This window comes from Harpia harpyja, chromosome 2, assembly GCF_026419915.1.
Source record: "Harpia harpyja isolate bHarHar1 chromosome 2, bHarHar1 primary haplotype, whole genome shotgun sequence".
NCBI lineage: Eukaryota > Metazoa > Chordata > Aves > Accipitriformes > Accipitridae > Harpia > Harpia harpyja.
The window spans coordinates 72,459,136-72,474,823 of NC_068941.1; the positions used below are offsets into that span (position 1 = coordinate 72,459,136).

General features: G+C 36.1%; 1 long non-coding RNA gene across 6 annotated transcripts in view; it reads right to left on the reverse strand.

Annotated features, from left to right (window-relative positions):
- LOC128152615 (uncharacterized) overlaps positions 1–15,688 on the reverse strand; it is an 88,584-nt gene that overhangs the window by 59,364 nt on the left and 13,532 nt on the right. For 3 of the 6 annotated variants that reach the window (XR_008238719.1, XR_008238713.1, XR_008238712.1), the window contains exon 3: positions 2,726–2,870. The exons of the other annotated variants lie outside the window; for them this stretch is intronic. This is a non-coding gene — a long non-coding RNA (uncharacterized LOC128152615). The remainder of the gene's footprint in view (positions 1–2,725; positions 2,871–15,688) is intronic. 6 annotated transcript variants of the gene reach the window in all.

Below are 15,688 nucleotides of genomic sequence, written 5' to 3' on the forward strand. Positions count from 1 at the left end.
AGCTGGAAGCCAACAGGGGTTTATATAACATCAGGTATCTGTTGATCAAACATAATGCCTTTAGTTTCAATCCTGCAAATGCTTGTTCAAGTACATTTTCCTACTGATGAGCCATACTTTCAAAGTGCTACAGATCATGAAAAAGTAAACCAAATGAGTGAGATAAAGGTGTCAATGAACGAGTCAAATACAAAAAGGCAATAAAAAAAATACTATGTCTTAGAACAGGTTAGATATTCCAGTAAGAACACCTCAGTCTTGACAGGGTGCTCCTTCTACAAAGACCACTCTCTATTTTCTGTTATGAGGTCATCTGATTTTTATTCCATATAGGACTCTCTTCAATCTGCAAAATACAGTCAGAATTTCCTTGGGAACAGCAGCAGATTCCTGCCCAATACAGCAAGTACCAAAGTCAGCAGACCTTCAGTAACCAAACTCCCCTTAGAAGAGCACGAGGCAAAGCAGCACACCAACTGCCTGTTGATGTCTGTTTTGTATTTAACATCTCTCCCTTCCTCTCATTCCCATAACATGGGAATAGATATCACTGTTTTACACACCATGTGTGCATGCTTATGTACATCAGTCTTCCAAGAAGTGCTTTTGGCTACTTGGATAACTGATCTTCCCACAGATACGAACTGTCTACAAATAACCTGCAGTATGATTACTACCTATGGCAAAATTTCTAGGAAGTCTTACTGAATATCCTTGGGGAAAGAGTTTAATGATTTCAGACATTGCCTTCCCTAACTTGCACCTTCCTCTACAATCCTTTCAGACGTGTAAGTGACATATAAAGCAGAAGAAAAAAATCTCCGTAACTTAAAATACTGAGGACTTTCTGCTACCTGCTGTAGTTCCTGTATATTACTATGCCACCTCAGAGAAAGCCTGGATCTAAAGTGAGTAGAAAGAATATTGTCTGTAATTTTGACTATTTTGCAATCATGAACAATTTTGGATTGTTTGGTTCATTAGTTGTTTGTCTCCCCTGTTTGTCTCCTTTGGCATGCAGGGCAACTTTTAGGCTGAAACCTGCACTGAGGATATGGAGTACCTGAACTATACAACAGTGGGTTAAGTTCAAGATATCCAGCAAGATTAAGGTAGCCAGGCTAGCAAGAAGATGAAAAGTTCACAAGCAGTGCACAGAAACACAGGCATAATAATAGCAATGTTCTAAGCAGAGTGCTCATACAGAGCTCATCTGTAGGCTGCAGAAAAATGTTCATCTAGCAAAGAGCAGTGACAATTGAGGATATGAGCAACGCTCAGGTTATCTTCCTGTCTCTTCACAAGAGGCTGCCAGTTCTGCAGCTTGTTGGCAGAATGGGTCGTATGACAACTCCATGTGTCATGGAGTAGTATTAACCCGCTGATGAAGGCAGTTTGAAAAGAGAACTGACTTTTCCTGAAGTGGACAAGGCAAAGCTTTCAGAATCCTTTGTCCAGCAGAGCTGTGGGAATGGCAGCTTCTAGTTGGTGGATTATAGTTTTAGAGGGCTGAGCATAGTAACATCTTCATGCAGCACTGCTAGATCTAGAAGAGATCTTCTCGTGACCTTATTTAGATTAGACTGTCTAAATTATTTAGAGGCTTCCTTTTTTTTTTTCCCCACCACAAAGTCACAAAAAAAAAAAAAAAAAGAAAAAAAGGCCATGAATGATTGAAAAATAAAAGGCTATCACCTTTCTTTTAAACAGATTTTAAAGGGAGGAAAGATGTTTACATGTATGCCTTTTTGCTCCTTCGTGATATGAGAAGAAAGCCTGAAGATTTTTTTTCTTTTCTCTCTTCTTTTAAAACAAGGAAATTCAATCTTTGTCTGTAGAATATTCTGTGACCAGCAGGAATAGTAAAACAATGGTTTCACAGAAGTTGGGAACGTGACCAGAGAACAGAAAGCATTTTCAGTGCAAAAGCTAGTATTTTAATATTTTTTATAAAAATGTGTTTATTAAAGCTTAAAAAACTTCTCCTCCTTAAGAATCATCTGAAGGCATGTAACAGGTTACAGACTTCATAAAAGTTTCTAGCAAAATTAGGTAAGATTTTCCATGTTACCATTAAATGTATGTAAGATAGCAAAAAGTCATTAAAAAAAAAGACTGCCTGTTTTCACAAATTCTCTGTAAATCACACAGACTTAATCTCTTGGTTTTATCCCAGATCTCCTTCATTATCCAACCTCTACAATAAATGTCAAAACATTCTAAGGAATTTGCTTAACATCATTTGGCCAGTGCCTGTTATCACATTATAAAACTAAAGTATCTCAGGAAAAAACAGCTTCTTTTACAGTAGTACGAGTTGTACTAGTCTTAAAGTTATTTTATACTTAACCTTCAAGCCATCATGCTCTAGGATATAAACCAATCATCACTGACAGAGATTAACAAGAAATTTCCTCTACGGGCAGAATATTTCATAAGTGCTCACTGCAGGGTTTCTTGCACTTTCCTCTAAAGCATCTGGCAACGGCCATTGTCAGATGGAATAATAGCATAAGAAAGCTGTTAGTCTGTTCTGGAATGGCTCCTTTTGTATGCTAAAGCTTTTGTCCCTGATCTTCCTGTACCTTCTCCCTGCAGTTCAAAACAGGCAATGCAGATATCTTCACACCTATTACCAGTTAACTAGTGAAATCTTTCTCTTATCCTTGCATACTTTAGTAGAAATGCAGCAACTGCCATCACAGGGAATCATAATTCATCTTACCTATCATATGCAAACTTTGGGTATTCTTGTGGACCAGCTTTTGGAAATAGTGTTTTAAATCATGAAGTTTAATGTAAGATTCATCTTCCAAGTGTTCCTGAAATTTTTGTTGTTCCCAGAAAGAATTATGTAAATATTTCTTCCACTGAGAGAAGGGAAGCAAATAAAAAAGGTCAACAAGAAGAATGACCTATACAGGCTCATAAACTTTTGATTTCCACATGTCAAATTAAATAAAGTACAACTTTCTTCAGCAGATACCTGAATCAAGAATTAACGTTCTTCTAAAGCAGTTGTCCATGCCATTAGTTTCCTTAGGAATGAAGTAGTTCCTTGAGGAACATCTCATGTCAGCTCATTTTTCTGACTAACCATATTTTGGATCAGCGGTGTGGAATGCACAGAGAAAAAAAGGCTAATTTAAAATCTCACCATGTAAGAGATGATAAGGATGTTTGTGTATCTCTAACAGTCACATTCCTCTTGTTTTCTGATTCTGATTTTATTGGAAATCCTGACAAGTACCATAAGGAAACTACAATTCAAAGGTAGTCCATACACATATCTAGACATGTACATAGATATACATGAATATCTATGACTGTTTCTGAATGTAGTTTCATATTTCCATGACTGAAATAGGCCTGTATCACAAAAGACATTTGATAAAAGATATTAAGCAAAACCATTTTCTTACCTGTTGCAGCTCAGTTCCTAGTTTACTGATGATTCTTAACATATATCAGTTACTGAAATTCCCATACTAAAATACTCCAGCAATACAGTTTTTAAAAACCATGAAAAATTATGAAGATTAATTTATCAGTCACAGTCCAATGAGTTTGTTGTTCTGACTGCATGCAGACACTGAGGGGATTTTAAGAGACCTGTCTGGGAAAACTAACTTATTTTGCATTCTTAGTACTATGAAAAAAACCCATATCAGATACTACTGTGGTAAACACTGGCATCTATAAAGGAACTAACCCTGCCACTAGCAACTGAAACTAATGATGATATTACAATGTGAGTACAAAGAGGATTAGTCAGCAGTGACTACAAGAGAACTCAGCTGTGTTTTGTGCTCCTTGGCACTGATTTGCTAGTTAAGTGCTAATGGAAACCCCCTTTTCACAGGAAGAACTAATAGGACAAAGGACACTTGTTTAGTGAGGTTCTGAGTCCAGTATCATTGTCTGGGTTTAAAATCTGAGCTAAGATTTTAGTATAGTTAGGGTTCTTTTTCTTGTATATATGCTGGGTTGCAATGACTGGTCAGAACCATGAAGGTGGTGTTAACGCAGAGCTTGTTACTAGGTCCCTTTTTATATCTTCCCAAATGCATAATCATGCACTTTGGAAACACCAAAATGATAAACCAAGATATCAGCCATGGAATTTTCTCAGATTAGAGGTGTTCTTACATGGTATAGATGACAGTAGAGACAAGTGATGCACTGCTCAAAGAACTTAATATTCTTCTTTATATTATTACAGTTAGGACCATATGTGATATAAATGTCCACAATCAAAAAGAACCTGGGCATCCGCATTGTCATTTCTTAAGTTAAAAATTTAGTGTAAATTCTTCAAGTTCACTATTTTAGAACTCAACAGACAATGGATTTTCAAAGTCTTTTTCTCTGTATTGTTTATTGTATAACGAGTGTGTTTCCTCCTTGCAAGGGGAAATATACCCCCTGTATTCACAGAAAAAAATATTTTCTTCCACCTATAATCAGTGCATTAGCACTTGTAGTTATTTTTTAAGTTAAACATGAGGCAGGAAGATTTCTGTTTGTTCTAAAAATGTACTTGGGGAGGTTTCAAAAACCCTCAGTTTTGGCCTAAATTTTTTGGATGTCAATGGCAAAACTCATTGATGTCAATAACTGCATTAAATCATACCATTAAAAAAAAGAAAAGCTTATGAGTCAGGCCACAAAATAACTGACTGCCTTTAAAATAATTATTTTTTTAAATCATAAATATGTGGATCTTTTTGGTTTGTGCCTTTAGATCATTTACAAATCTGTTTTCCAAGTATTTTCCCCCGTAGTCCTTCAGGGCTAGAAAAATTTATTTTAAGTGAAAACTGAGATTTCTGCATATTTGTATAAACAAAGGAAGTGAGCCATAACAGAAACACACAATATTATGATTCCCATCCCCAAAAAACTATAGAATTGCCAACCTTGCTTCCCTGGACAGAGAGGTCAGCCAACACCAAACCTTCTTAAAAATCCCACCTTGATGAACTCTCTAAAAGAGATGTTTTGAAAAGTGTCAAACAAAAGAATTTTGGATTCTCCACTTTACAGAAAGAAAGGTCCAGATGCATGAGAAAATGGAAGTTCTTTAATACTCATCAAACTGTCTGCAGGACAGCATCCATGGGAAATATTTTGATTAATATTTTTTGTGAATTTGAGAAAATTTGTGTCTTCTCCACATTTCTCAGTCTCCTAAAACAACATAGGCTCATGCCAGTTATTTTGAAGAAATATATTCATGTTTAAAAACAGCATTTCCAATAGTTTAATACATGTGTCAGAAAAACAGCAGTATTACCAGTGACGGAGAGTAGAATGGCTCAAAAATACACAAGACAGCTGAAACACAACAACAGCCTTCTCATAAATTCCCGTGTTTTGCAAAATTAAATGGAAATTTGGATCAGAAGTGCCATATTATAGCTGCAGAAATAAACAAAGTTCAGGGTAAGCTTTTTTAATTCTATGTGCAGTTCTGTTAAAAACTTCTCAGGTTTGAATGGGAATTCTGCCATCTCGTGGTCGCAGTTTTTTCTACAATACTCCGGCAAATTAACGTTGAATATAAATACACAAAGCTTTTGAAAGACTCATTTAAAATAAATTCATGCTTTAGCAGCTGTAGGATTACTTGATAAATATGATTTTACCTAGTCATACTAAGCCCTTCAGCTCAGTGAAATTTTGCACAGCATGTTACCTATGAAGATAAGTTTATCCTTCTTGCCTGTTTATTCTACACATTTAGAGGATATGTAATTTTTATTTATTTGATGTTCACTACATGGAAGTCTTTCACTGCACTTTTCTGTGTATTCCTTGAGACATGCCTCAGTTTTGTGTATATTTGCCAGTTATTTATAATTTGTTAGCATGCAAGTTGCAAATTTCTAAGCCTGCTTCTCTGTGAGAAGGTGGCTCTGATTTGAGATACAATAAGTGATGATGATTATAGCCTATGAGTTCAAATTGCAGTAAGATTTGAGAATTATCATTGACTGGTTTGATATAGTGCAATATGTTTCAGTACTGCTCCAAGAGAACATACACTCATAAATAAGGTCTACATGGGGTGATGAACAGAAACACCTGGTGCCTCTCCTGGTGTTCACCATGATAGTCTTGTGACAGTTTTTTTAAAATGACCACTTAAAGTTCTGAGGTAAAAAGCTAGAAGTCAGTCACTACCTTTAAAATAAAGGCTTTTGAACATGATCAGCCACATGAAGTTCACACGTCAAGTTCATACCAGACAAGACTAAGTTCTTTGGAATAGCAATTTTCCACTCCGTCTACCCATTCTCCAAGACTCTCCTTTCCACCACCTGCTCCCCCAAACACACTCACCCCAATGGTAACTGCTTTCCTGACACCCCAAGAATTTCTGACTCCAACAGATTTCCTTTTCTATCTCTTTCTCAGCAGTTCACTTCCACCCTTTTCACAGCCCATGTCTCACTCTTTATGCCTCCTTTTTACATTTACTCTCTTTGCATTTCCCCCAGATTCCTAAAATGGAGTGAATGAGCAACTGCAAGTGTGAGGCAGAGTAAGGCATGAACTAGTGGGTGACTGAGTTGAACAGGAAAGAAACAGAATGGTGAATGAAATAAAACCATGTATGTGGGCGATTGTTAGCATGAGGAGAAAAGTAAAGCAAGTAAGTGGGTGGATGAGGAATGAACAATCATAGCTAAGCTGAAGGAGAGAAGCAAAGAACAATTAAGGAACATCGTGAAGAAAAAGGACAAGGAAACAAACCTACTCAGGAAGGTTTTGATGGAAACTTGGGAAAGGGAAGAGAGGGAATTCAAACTGGAATGAAAGTCTTTAAAAAGCAAAAAGCCGCCAGGCCCAAATAAAAATAATAGCAAAGGGCTTGAACTAGGAAATACTACAGTAATACAAACCATATAAATAGAAGATAAAAAAAGGAAACCAGAACATGAATGACACATTCATCCCTTTCTTTAAAATTATTTAGTTTCTATATGAAAAGGCATGAAGCTGAAAAGGAATGAGGATTTGGTTCAGGAAGGTGATGAGAGAAACTCTTTCATTCCTCATCTCATAACTCAGCTTCTTATATCCCTCCACATGAGCCTTTCTATCTACCTCCAGATAAACCCTATACCACAGACCGAGTCCATTCTTGGCATGTATTCTCATTATTCATTTGAAAATCTGGTCACTTCAAATTCAGCACTGCTCTTTTAACCCTCCAAACACCATTTCTTTCAGCCAATTCCTTGGTGTTACTTCCTCCTCATATATCAGGCAAAATAATCAATCTTCTGTTAGGTAGATGCTGTTCTTGATTCTTTATATTCTCATTGTTTTTCTGTTGCTTTTAATGCAATTGTTAAAGGAAGAATTTACCCTGTGCTTTAAATTGAGAAGAAAAGAAACTGAAAAGAAAGTACAGATAGACTTAATTTCATTTTTTTATACCTTTATCTGTGAACAGAAGCAGCAAACAGTAAAAAATAGCACTTTTTTCCTCACTAAATAGATACAATCTACTAGATAGATTCGGATGTACATCCACAGACTCACATACACATAGAGAAAATCTGGTGACTGCAAACATTTCCCTACTTTGCTACCATAGGTTATGACCAATTATCTCCAATAATGGTATCATGATAACAAAGCGGCATAGGCTTCAGAACAGTCTGCACAATCCTGCTCATGAACTTTGGGTAATTATTGAATATCTGTGTAGCTACTCTGCCACCATCACTCACACTAGCTGAGAATAAGCAAATTTAGATATCTTCTGCACATGCTGTAATTTCTATGTGCCTAGGACAAGCCACAGTTTTCAGGCTTCTTTAAAAACAAAATCCCATTTAAGAAAGGAAAATAATTTAACCAAATTATTTCAACTGGATGTTAAGACAAATACTGAAATAACAAGCTTTGATTATAGTACACCCCAGCTGTATACAGGTCAAGATGGATTTCTCATCAATTTGACATGTGGATAGACAAACCATTCAATAAAAATCCTGTATTGGCATTGAGTGAAGTGACACAAATTGCTACTTGTAAGCTGAACTCAAAATAAAGAATAAACTGGAAAAAGCAAAATTTTCCTTGTTTACATGTTAGTGAAAAGTGATCGATAATGCAACATAGTCATAAAATACTTACTTTGTGGAAAATCAATTTTCTAAAACTAATATTTATAAAACAGTTTCCAGAAAGATTATTAAAAATTGCAAGCAATCTAACCTCAGGGTTAGCTGTAATACATATGCAGAGCAATTCAGAGACTAAATATTCTTACCATGTCAGATTATTAAAGACTAGCATTAGCATTTGTACCAAAAACAAGCTAAATTATGAATGCATGCTAAACTGGGGTAAAAATGTTGCTTTTAAATTGTGTCTTATGAGGTCATGTTGTTGAATAACCAATTCTGAACATCTTCTACTTAAGGACATCATGTCAAGCCTATTATCTGCTAAATGTGCCTATTAGAGTAAATGTATTCACTCACATGCTTTAGATGTTGCAGTGGGGTGAAGAACAGATTTCAAAATAACAGTATAGGTACATCAGCCAAACCACTTCAGAAACCTTGGAACATGTTTTGAAGGAAAATAGAGAGCTAGCAGAATCTATGAGCTAAAACATTGAATCTATACTTTGCTTTACATTAAATCAAGCCAGAAACGTATCCTGGAATAGAAATGATTAAGAGAACCAGTAAAAAAAAAACCCACCTCTTTACTATGATAAATTTTTTAATAGAAGACTTGTCTCTTCTCCCCATTATGAAACATTCATAAGCATTTAATATCTGTACACTTTGAATCATCTTTGTGGGTAAAAGTGCAACTGGCTATTTATGCAATAGTATCTAATGACAGGACATGTTAGGGAATCAGATCTAATTTAGACTGAGTAATCTTGTTCAACGCTGTCTGCTTAGTATCAAAAATTGAAGCTAAGCCAGAGGTTACTATGTGTAGTTCACTGAAGAGAGAAGTGGCATTAAAATTAGGAGACATCAGATCTTTTCCTGGCTTTGCTACTGAGTCAATTTGGGGGCTTGAGCAAATAATTTATATATACATATATATGTATGTATATATATATATGTGCATAGATGTAGATGCATGTGTTTGTGCATACACAAAATGTGAACACAAAGTGTGCAAAATGTGAACACTTCTCTTTAGAATGCTGAATGCTCTTTTTAAACCCTTTCAAAATAGATCCCAAAGCACAAAGTATTTCGAGGAATACAATACATTACTTACCAGATACCACTGGTTTTTTCTTACCATAATATCTTATGGAGCATCTTGATGCTTAAAAATCAGTACAAAATTTGTGTGCTACATTATAACGAATGCTGAGAGAGACTCAAAGGAATAAATTTATCCAACTCCCAAATATTTCACTAATCCAGAATACACTTAGGTAACAGGTAAAGAATAGATTGGCTGTGAACTGAAGACAACATAGCTAGATTTCCTTAGATGTGTACCTCACAAGCATGAAAGCTAGCACATTTTTTGTTTTTTAATGCCAAAGTTATAGATTTGAACAGCTTTAAGCTCAGGTCATTTGTAGCTACTCTTTTATCTACACAAACACAGTCTGAAAATTTGGTTTCCTGTTTTTCAGTTTAGGAAGTATCATATCTATGTGTGTGTGTTTACAGAAAACACCCAGAAATCTTACTCTGAAACCAAGATTTCAAAGCACAGTAATTAGTTTCTTATATTTTCAATAAACAAATACTGACATTGATTTGCACCTGAACAGGGGGGAAATTAACCAAATGTGACTTGCAAGTAGAAAGGTTTTTCTTTTTTTTTTCCCCCAGTTATATTTTTGTGGCCTTCCCTGAAGTCTATAAATAAAACAGAACAGTGGCTCTGCTTTGGCAAGTGAAAAATCAGATTTCAAGAAGGACTTGAGATCAACAGACTGCTATTTTGTAGACAAAGCCTGGAATATTAGTCCCAGAAGGCCAATATATGCCTTCAGACAGAACTCCCAAGTTTTATTCTCTTTATACTTAAAACATTTATGCATATACATGATACCGCCAGCTTTAAAAGCATTAAGTATCATGTTTATCCGTATGGGTTAGGAACATGTCAGTGATGCTTTACAGTGAAATACTACAGAAGGTTTCACATTCCTAGAGAACAAAATTCCATACAAACATTCATTGTCATGAATACCCGCAGCATCAAAACAGTGAGTAGCATAATATCCATTAAACAAGTGACACAGAAGGACCAGAGAAATAACCATGATTTAGCCAGTTTTAGTGTCCAGAGATAAAACAGAAGATAAGCCAGAATTAGAACCGACAAATTCCAGGTGCTAGGTGCAAACTCCACCCATCACACAGCACTCCTGCATGAGAGACTTGTCTCCAGAATAAACCTTCTTTCCAGGACACCACAGGCTAATAAACCTTCTCCATTAAAAAGAAGATAAATTTCACTGAGGCATTCCAATCTCTCTAACACTGCCAGAGCACAAGGGCTTACATGAAATTTAGTCTTATTGCAAAGGTTTCCACTGTGAACTCTTCAGAGCATAGTGCTTGGAGAAGGAAAGGGACATTATACTTTTGTATTACTGTTCTAGTTGATTTTGCCTTTAAATGTCTTTTATCCTTGGTGTAAGGATGTGGTTCATGACTCCCTCAGTTAAAAGGAAGAAATCAGAGAATTTTAATCTTTTGGGGGGCTGCTTAGAACTATTAGAAAATAAATAAAACAATAAAAAGGCATTCATGACTGCAATGAATTAACAGGTGTTTTAAAGCTTTCTTAGCATCTCAAAATTTTAAGTTGCTGATAGCTATGACAGTGTCTCTATTCTAGTTACAGTCTACAAGTGAAGGGGCATAAGGCTAAATGGGTTGGAAGGATTAGTAATAAGCTAGAAAAACAGCCTTTGATCTCTAGAAAACGTGTGCTCGCTTCCTATCCAGATCTTTACTTACTTGAAACATGCTATTACCATATGGAAGAGTATCTGAAGTGAATACTGAGGTCAACCAGAAAACTAAAAATAACAACAAATATTATTTCATTTAGGTGCCAACTGTGTTTTGTTGGTCTCAGTAAAGACTTCATCCAGGAACTCTTCCCCCCAGCACTGATACATCAGGTGTTATATCTGTTGCCACTGGTATATGAGGCATTAATATGTAGTAATATACAAGAGTGACTGGAAATCTGGATATGTACCTTTAGGCTTTCTTTTAATTAAAGTGCATTGACAATGGAGTGAGCTGTCTTTCACATTCATACTGTTATCGACATTGTGATGCTGTAGTTCTGTGGGCCTTTTTAGCATGTACAGATGGGTCAAGCACCTCCATTGACAGACTTTTTAAGTATTCTGTACAAACACAAGAAGTGATGGGCAAAGAAGATAAATTGTAAGAGGAAGTTTGGATTTTTGCCATTATGGATGATGTGTAGAGTTCTTCTATCATTAAGACACATGTTCTAATATGTGAAGCCCCATCACCATGATCTGAATGCAAGCTAAATGACTAGGGTAACTGAACCTCAGGGCTTACACAGATCACACACTGCAAGCAGATGTTAAAGTTCGCTTCATAGCCAGTACTACCAAGCAGCAAAGCAAGGGTTATGCCGTCCTTTGATGCATGAGATGCTAGAGTTGGAGCTAGTCAAAGAACAGAATTTTCTCAGACATGCTGTATAACCTTGTCAATATCTAAGGAAGGACACTGTGAAAATATGTTTCCTTTCCTCATTCTCATGCCAGATGGACCTATAATTCTTTGTAGTAAATTCCTTGTTCTTGTATTTCTGCATATTAAATAAACTGTGTAGAAGCCTTGTCCATTTTGTTCAGTTACTGACTCAGCCTTTTGTCATGAGTTCTACTTGCATTATTTATTATAATTAATTGTTACACTTCATTGACTATTGAGAAATTTGATCCAAGGGCATGCATAATCCTTGAAATTCATATATCTTGATATTACAAGGATCATAAACCTTAAATTAGGAAAGGATGGACTAATGCACATAAATTGCTCTCGTGTACTGTATTTCTGATATCTGTCTATCTGCCACTGATGCCCTTGTTCTTAGCATAAATTAAACAGAACTGTTTATTCCCATAGTTGTTATAATTATGAACCAGTCCATGCAAGAAATTATTTCAGCATATTTATTACTTGAAAATTAGAGAACTTGCTCAAGGAGGCTAGGTACAGCCATAAGTCTAATTAAGTTCCTACTCTTAAGACAGGAAATTCCTCTGTTTAGTCTTCCCTTAGCTGAATCATTTGAGGAATACAAAATGATCAATTCTGCTTCACTGTTCTATTACTATACCCTCGTTATAAAACCTTCTCAGTTTCAGCAGAAAATACAGAACTACAGTAGCCTTGAGTTCTCAGTTTTACCATTTGGTATTTGCAGGCTTAGCCAAGCAGCGCTGCTTACGGTGTGCAATAAACGCAACAGGAGAGACAATGCTGCTGAAACCATTTAAAGCTGTACTTATTTATGGTTGGGCTTCAGTTGAGCCTCCAGCTGCCTGCCAGCTTCCTTGAGGATTTGCAGCTGAGAAGCTAGCTGTACCTGCAGAAAATGCACAGATCTCAGGGATGTGATAGTGAAGGATCACAGCTGTAAAGACAGATTATTTTTGTCAACTCACTTTTAAACTTTCCTATCCGAGATGATGTTAACTCAGCTTTTCAAGCAGGATCTTCTTTGGCTCCAACCCTACTAGGCAGAGTGTTACATTATTATTTTTTACTTTGGAAAACAAATTTCTCCCTAGTCTCTGAAATGACCATTTCAAAAGATGTGAGGCAGAAACCCTAAGGAAAGTAAAGGAATACCTTTTCCCAGTACTGTGCTAGACGATAAAGTAGCTGAGAGACACATACGCGATTTCAGTGTTACGTGTCAGTGAGGTCTTATTGGAATATTAACTAGGCATAATGATTTTTAGACATTTCTTTGCTCCCTCTTAGTAAAAACAATTTTTAAAAAAATCATTACAGCTGCTCATTGATTTCATTAAATTTACAAAGCTCAGTTTTCCTATGAAAAGCTAATCGATTGAACAATTTACAAATCTGTCTCCTCAAGAACTCCCCTCCAAATTAAAAAGGGATCTGAGCTAATCACACCACTTCCTTCAAATAAATCTGGCTACATAAGTAAAGCTGGCAGTGTCCCTTGAATGAAGAAAACTAAAACTTTCTTCCAAAAGGACACGGCACGGGTTTGTGTGTTAATGGGTGAGCTACAAAGGCCCTGCTGCAGTCCCCATGCAGTTTGTTACCTAAGGACTGACTCTATTGAAAAGATCCTAATTGGTCTCAACTGCCAGGTCTTGGGAAGTTCACCAGGACCTGTATCAAATCCATCTCCTAAGTGGACAGATTCAAGCAGCCTCCATTCCATGGGGCCCATAGTGGGATAAGATACCTCCAGGGCCCCTTGGCTAGCTCAGGTACCAGAGGCAGGGTGGTATTGCTCCTGCAGCTTTCTGCCAGAGCTAATCTGATGGGAGTTATTCCTTCTTTGCTGTGTTAATCCACATATTACTCAGTATGTTCCCGAAAACCCTTTTTTTTTTTGTCAGTGGAGACAGAAGAAAAGAATAATTTCAGCCAAAAAAAACTTTTCCCCTGTATTTCGGTATTTATTTTCTCCTTGAAAAACATTTCTCTGGGCAAAAGTAAAGATATTTTTGCAATCCTGATTTTAATTTGCTATTCTGTCTCTCTCACATAGACTTTGATACACATTACTTTGAGATACTGTCCTCTGACAGCAGAGGTCAATAGACCCTTCATATCTTAAAAACCATCAGGTAACTCTTCAGTGATTAGGGGATTGATTCTGCTCTCTGTTGTGCTGTTGTCAGTCTGTCTGGAATAATTGAACAGAAACCAATGAATTTATATTGTTGTAAGTAAGATCAGAATACATTCTCTTACCTAAGATGATCCACTTTGCTTCCTGATGTTATAATAAGAAGAAAACAAAAAAAGGAAGGGGAGGTAAAAAGCTCTCAAAAAATTATCGCTTTTCTCTTTTGAACTCATTAAGAACTTTTTTTTTTACCAGCAATTGAGTTTCATCAACGTTGCATATGTTTTATGTAGCTTGTACAGCAGAAAGTGTCTTTCCACAGAATAAAAAGCTTCAGCACACTGATCTCACCTCTCTCTTTCAACACATGCATACATATGTAAGTATATATGACATTTCTACATACATATAGATATGTCTACACACATACATATACACATATATAAGCATACATTTATAGATATATAAGCATCCCATATAAATATCTGTTGTAGAGGACAATTAATATATAGCAAATACATTTGCTCTTCTGTTCTCTATTTCCTGCCATCTTTTTGAATACTTTTTTCCCTCTTCTGGAGCTCTATGCAAATTTCAAAAGTGTCTTTGTACACATGACTTTGCTTCCTCACTATTTACAAGACAGCATTTTCATATTTAAGCAAATCCCCTTTTTTCCTGGACTTCCAGATACATTTTAATAAATAATTCTCTAAAAAGCGATTGCTGGGAAACATCCAATCATCTGATATTAAATGGGAAAGCTGTAAGTGCAGATTTCTTGTTTTAGACATGCCAAAGAAAGATAGGGTCATGAGTCAGAAGGGAGGAGACATGCTGTCTGGTTAGCTAAGCATTGAAGAAATAGAAACCAGACTTCATATTATCTCAGGCAGGTCAGTTCCTTAGCCCCTTGAGTGTCTTTTTAGTATCCAGCCATCTCATCATTTTTACTTACAACTTTACTTATAACCCTTATTCTTCACTACTAATTACAAAAAAAGCACCATTCTGGCAAGTCCTCAAGCTTCCACCATGTTGCCCGCAATATTCTTTTTTTTGCCTCAAACAAGTGGCTCTGGAGCTGTGCAAGATAAAGAAAGAAAAGTTGTTCATCATTTTACTCTAAAAGGGCCTATGTTTGGCCGCTCAAATCTAGAACCTCTGCCTCCCCAGTCTCAACTTCCAATATGGTTAATAAGGTAATATGCAATGTGTAAAGGACACCTGTTATTTTGGGTTTTTTCCCCCTACTCAGTTTCAGTTCATCTGCCCAAAAGTCAATGAGTAGAACGTGTGAGATTTAAGGATGTTTCCATGGGGCAGCCATCTGTTTTATGTTTTATTCTTTTCAGAATACAATATTATATTTCAGCTTTATGTGCATTGATTCAGATTTATAACATTTTATGTAACTGTGACCCATCATGATGAATATCACAGATGATGATAGGCTCGTTAAGCACATCTCATTTTAGTCAAACTGCAAGTGGCATTTTGTTTATATGGTTCATTTCGCCAACAAATTAGATTTCAAATTGATTGCTTTCTGAAATGACTTTGTTCATCAATTTCTAGACTAGGCAATTACAAAGACTATATTAGTAATTAATAAGCCTCTGTATCAACAATGTTTTTAAACTGCTTGGCAGTAGTAGTGAAGTTTAAGGGAAGTCAGATGTTAATTATCAGAGCTCCCCAGAATCTGATAAAAGAATACCTCACAGAGATACTTTTTCATAGTGTGAAATTAAAAGCCTAATACCTTTTCCTAAGATAAGACGCTCTTTTCCTCTTAGCCTTAGGTAGAGGAGGGGAAAAAAAGACATTA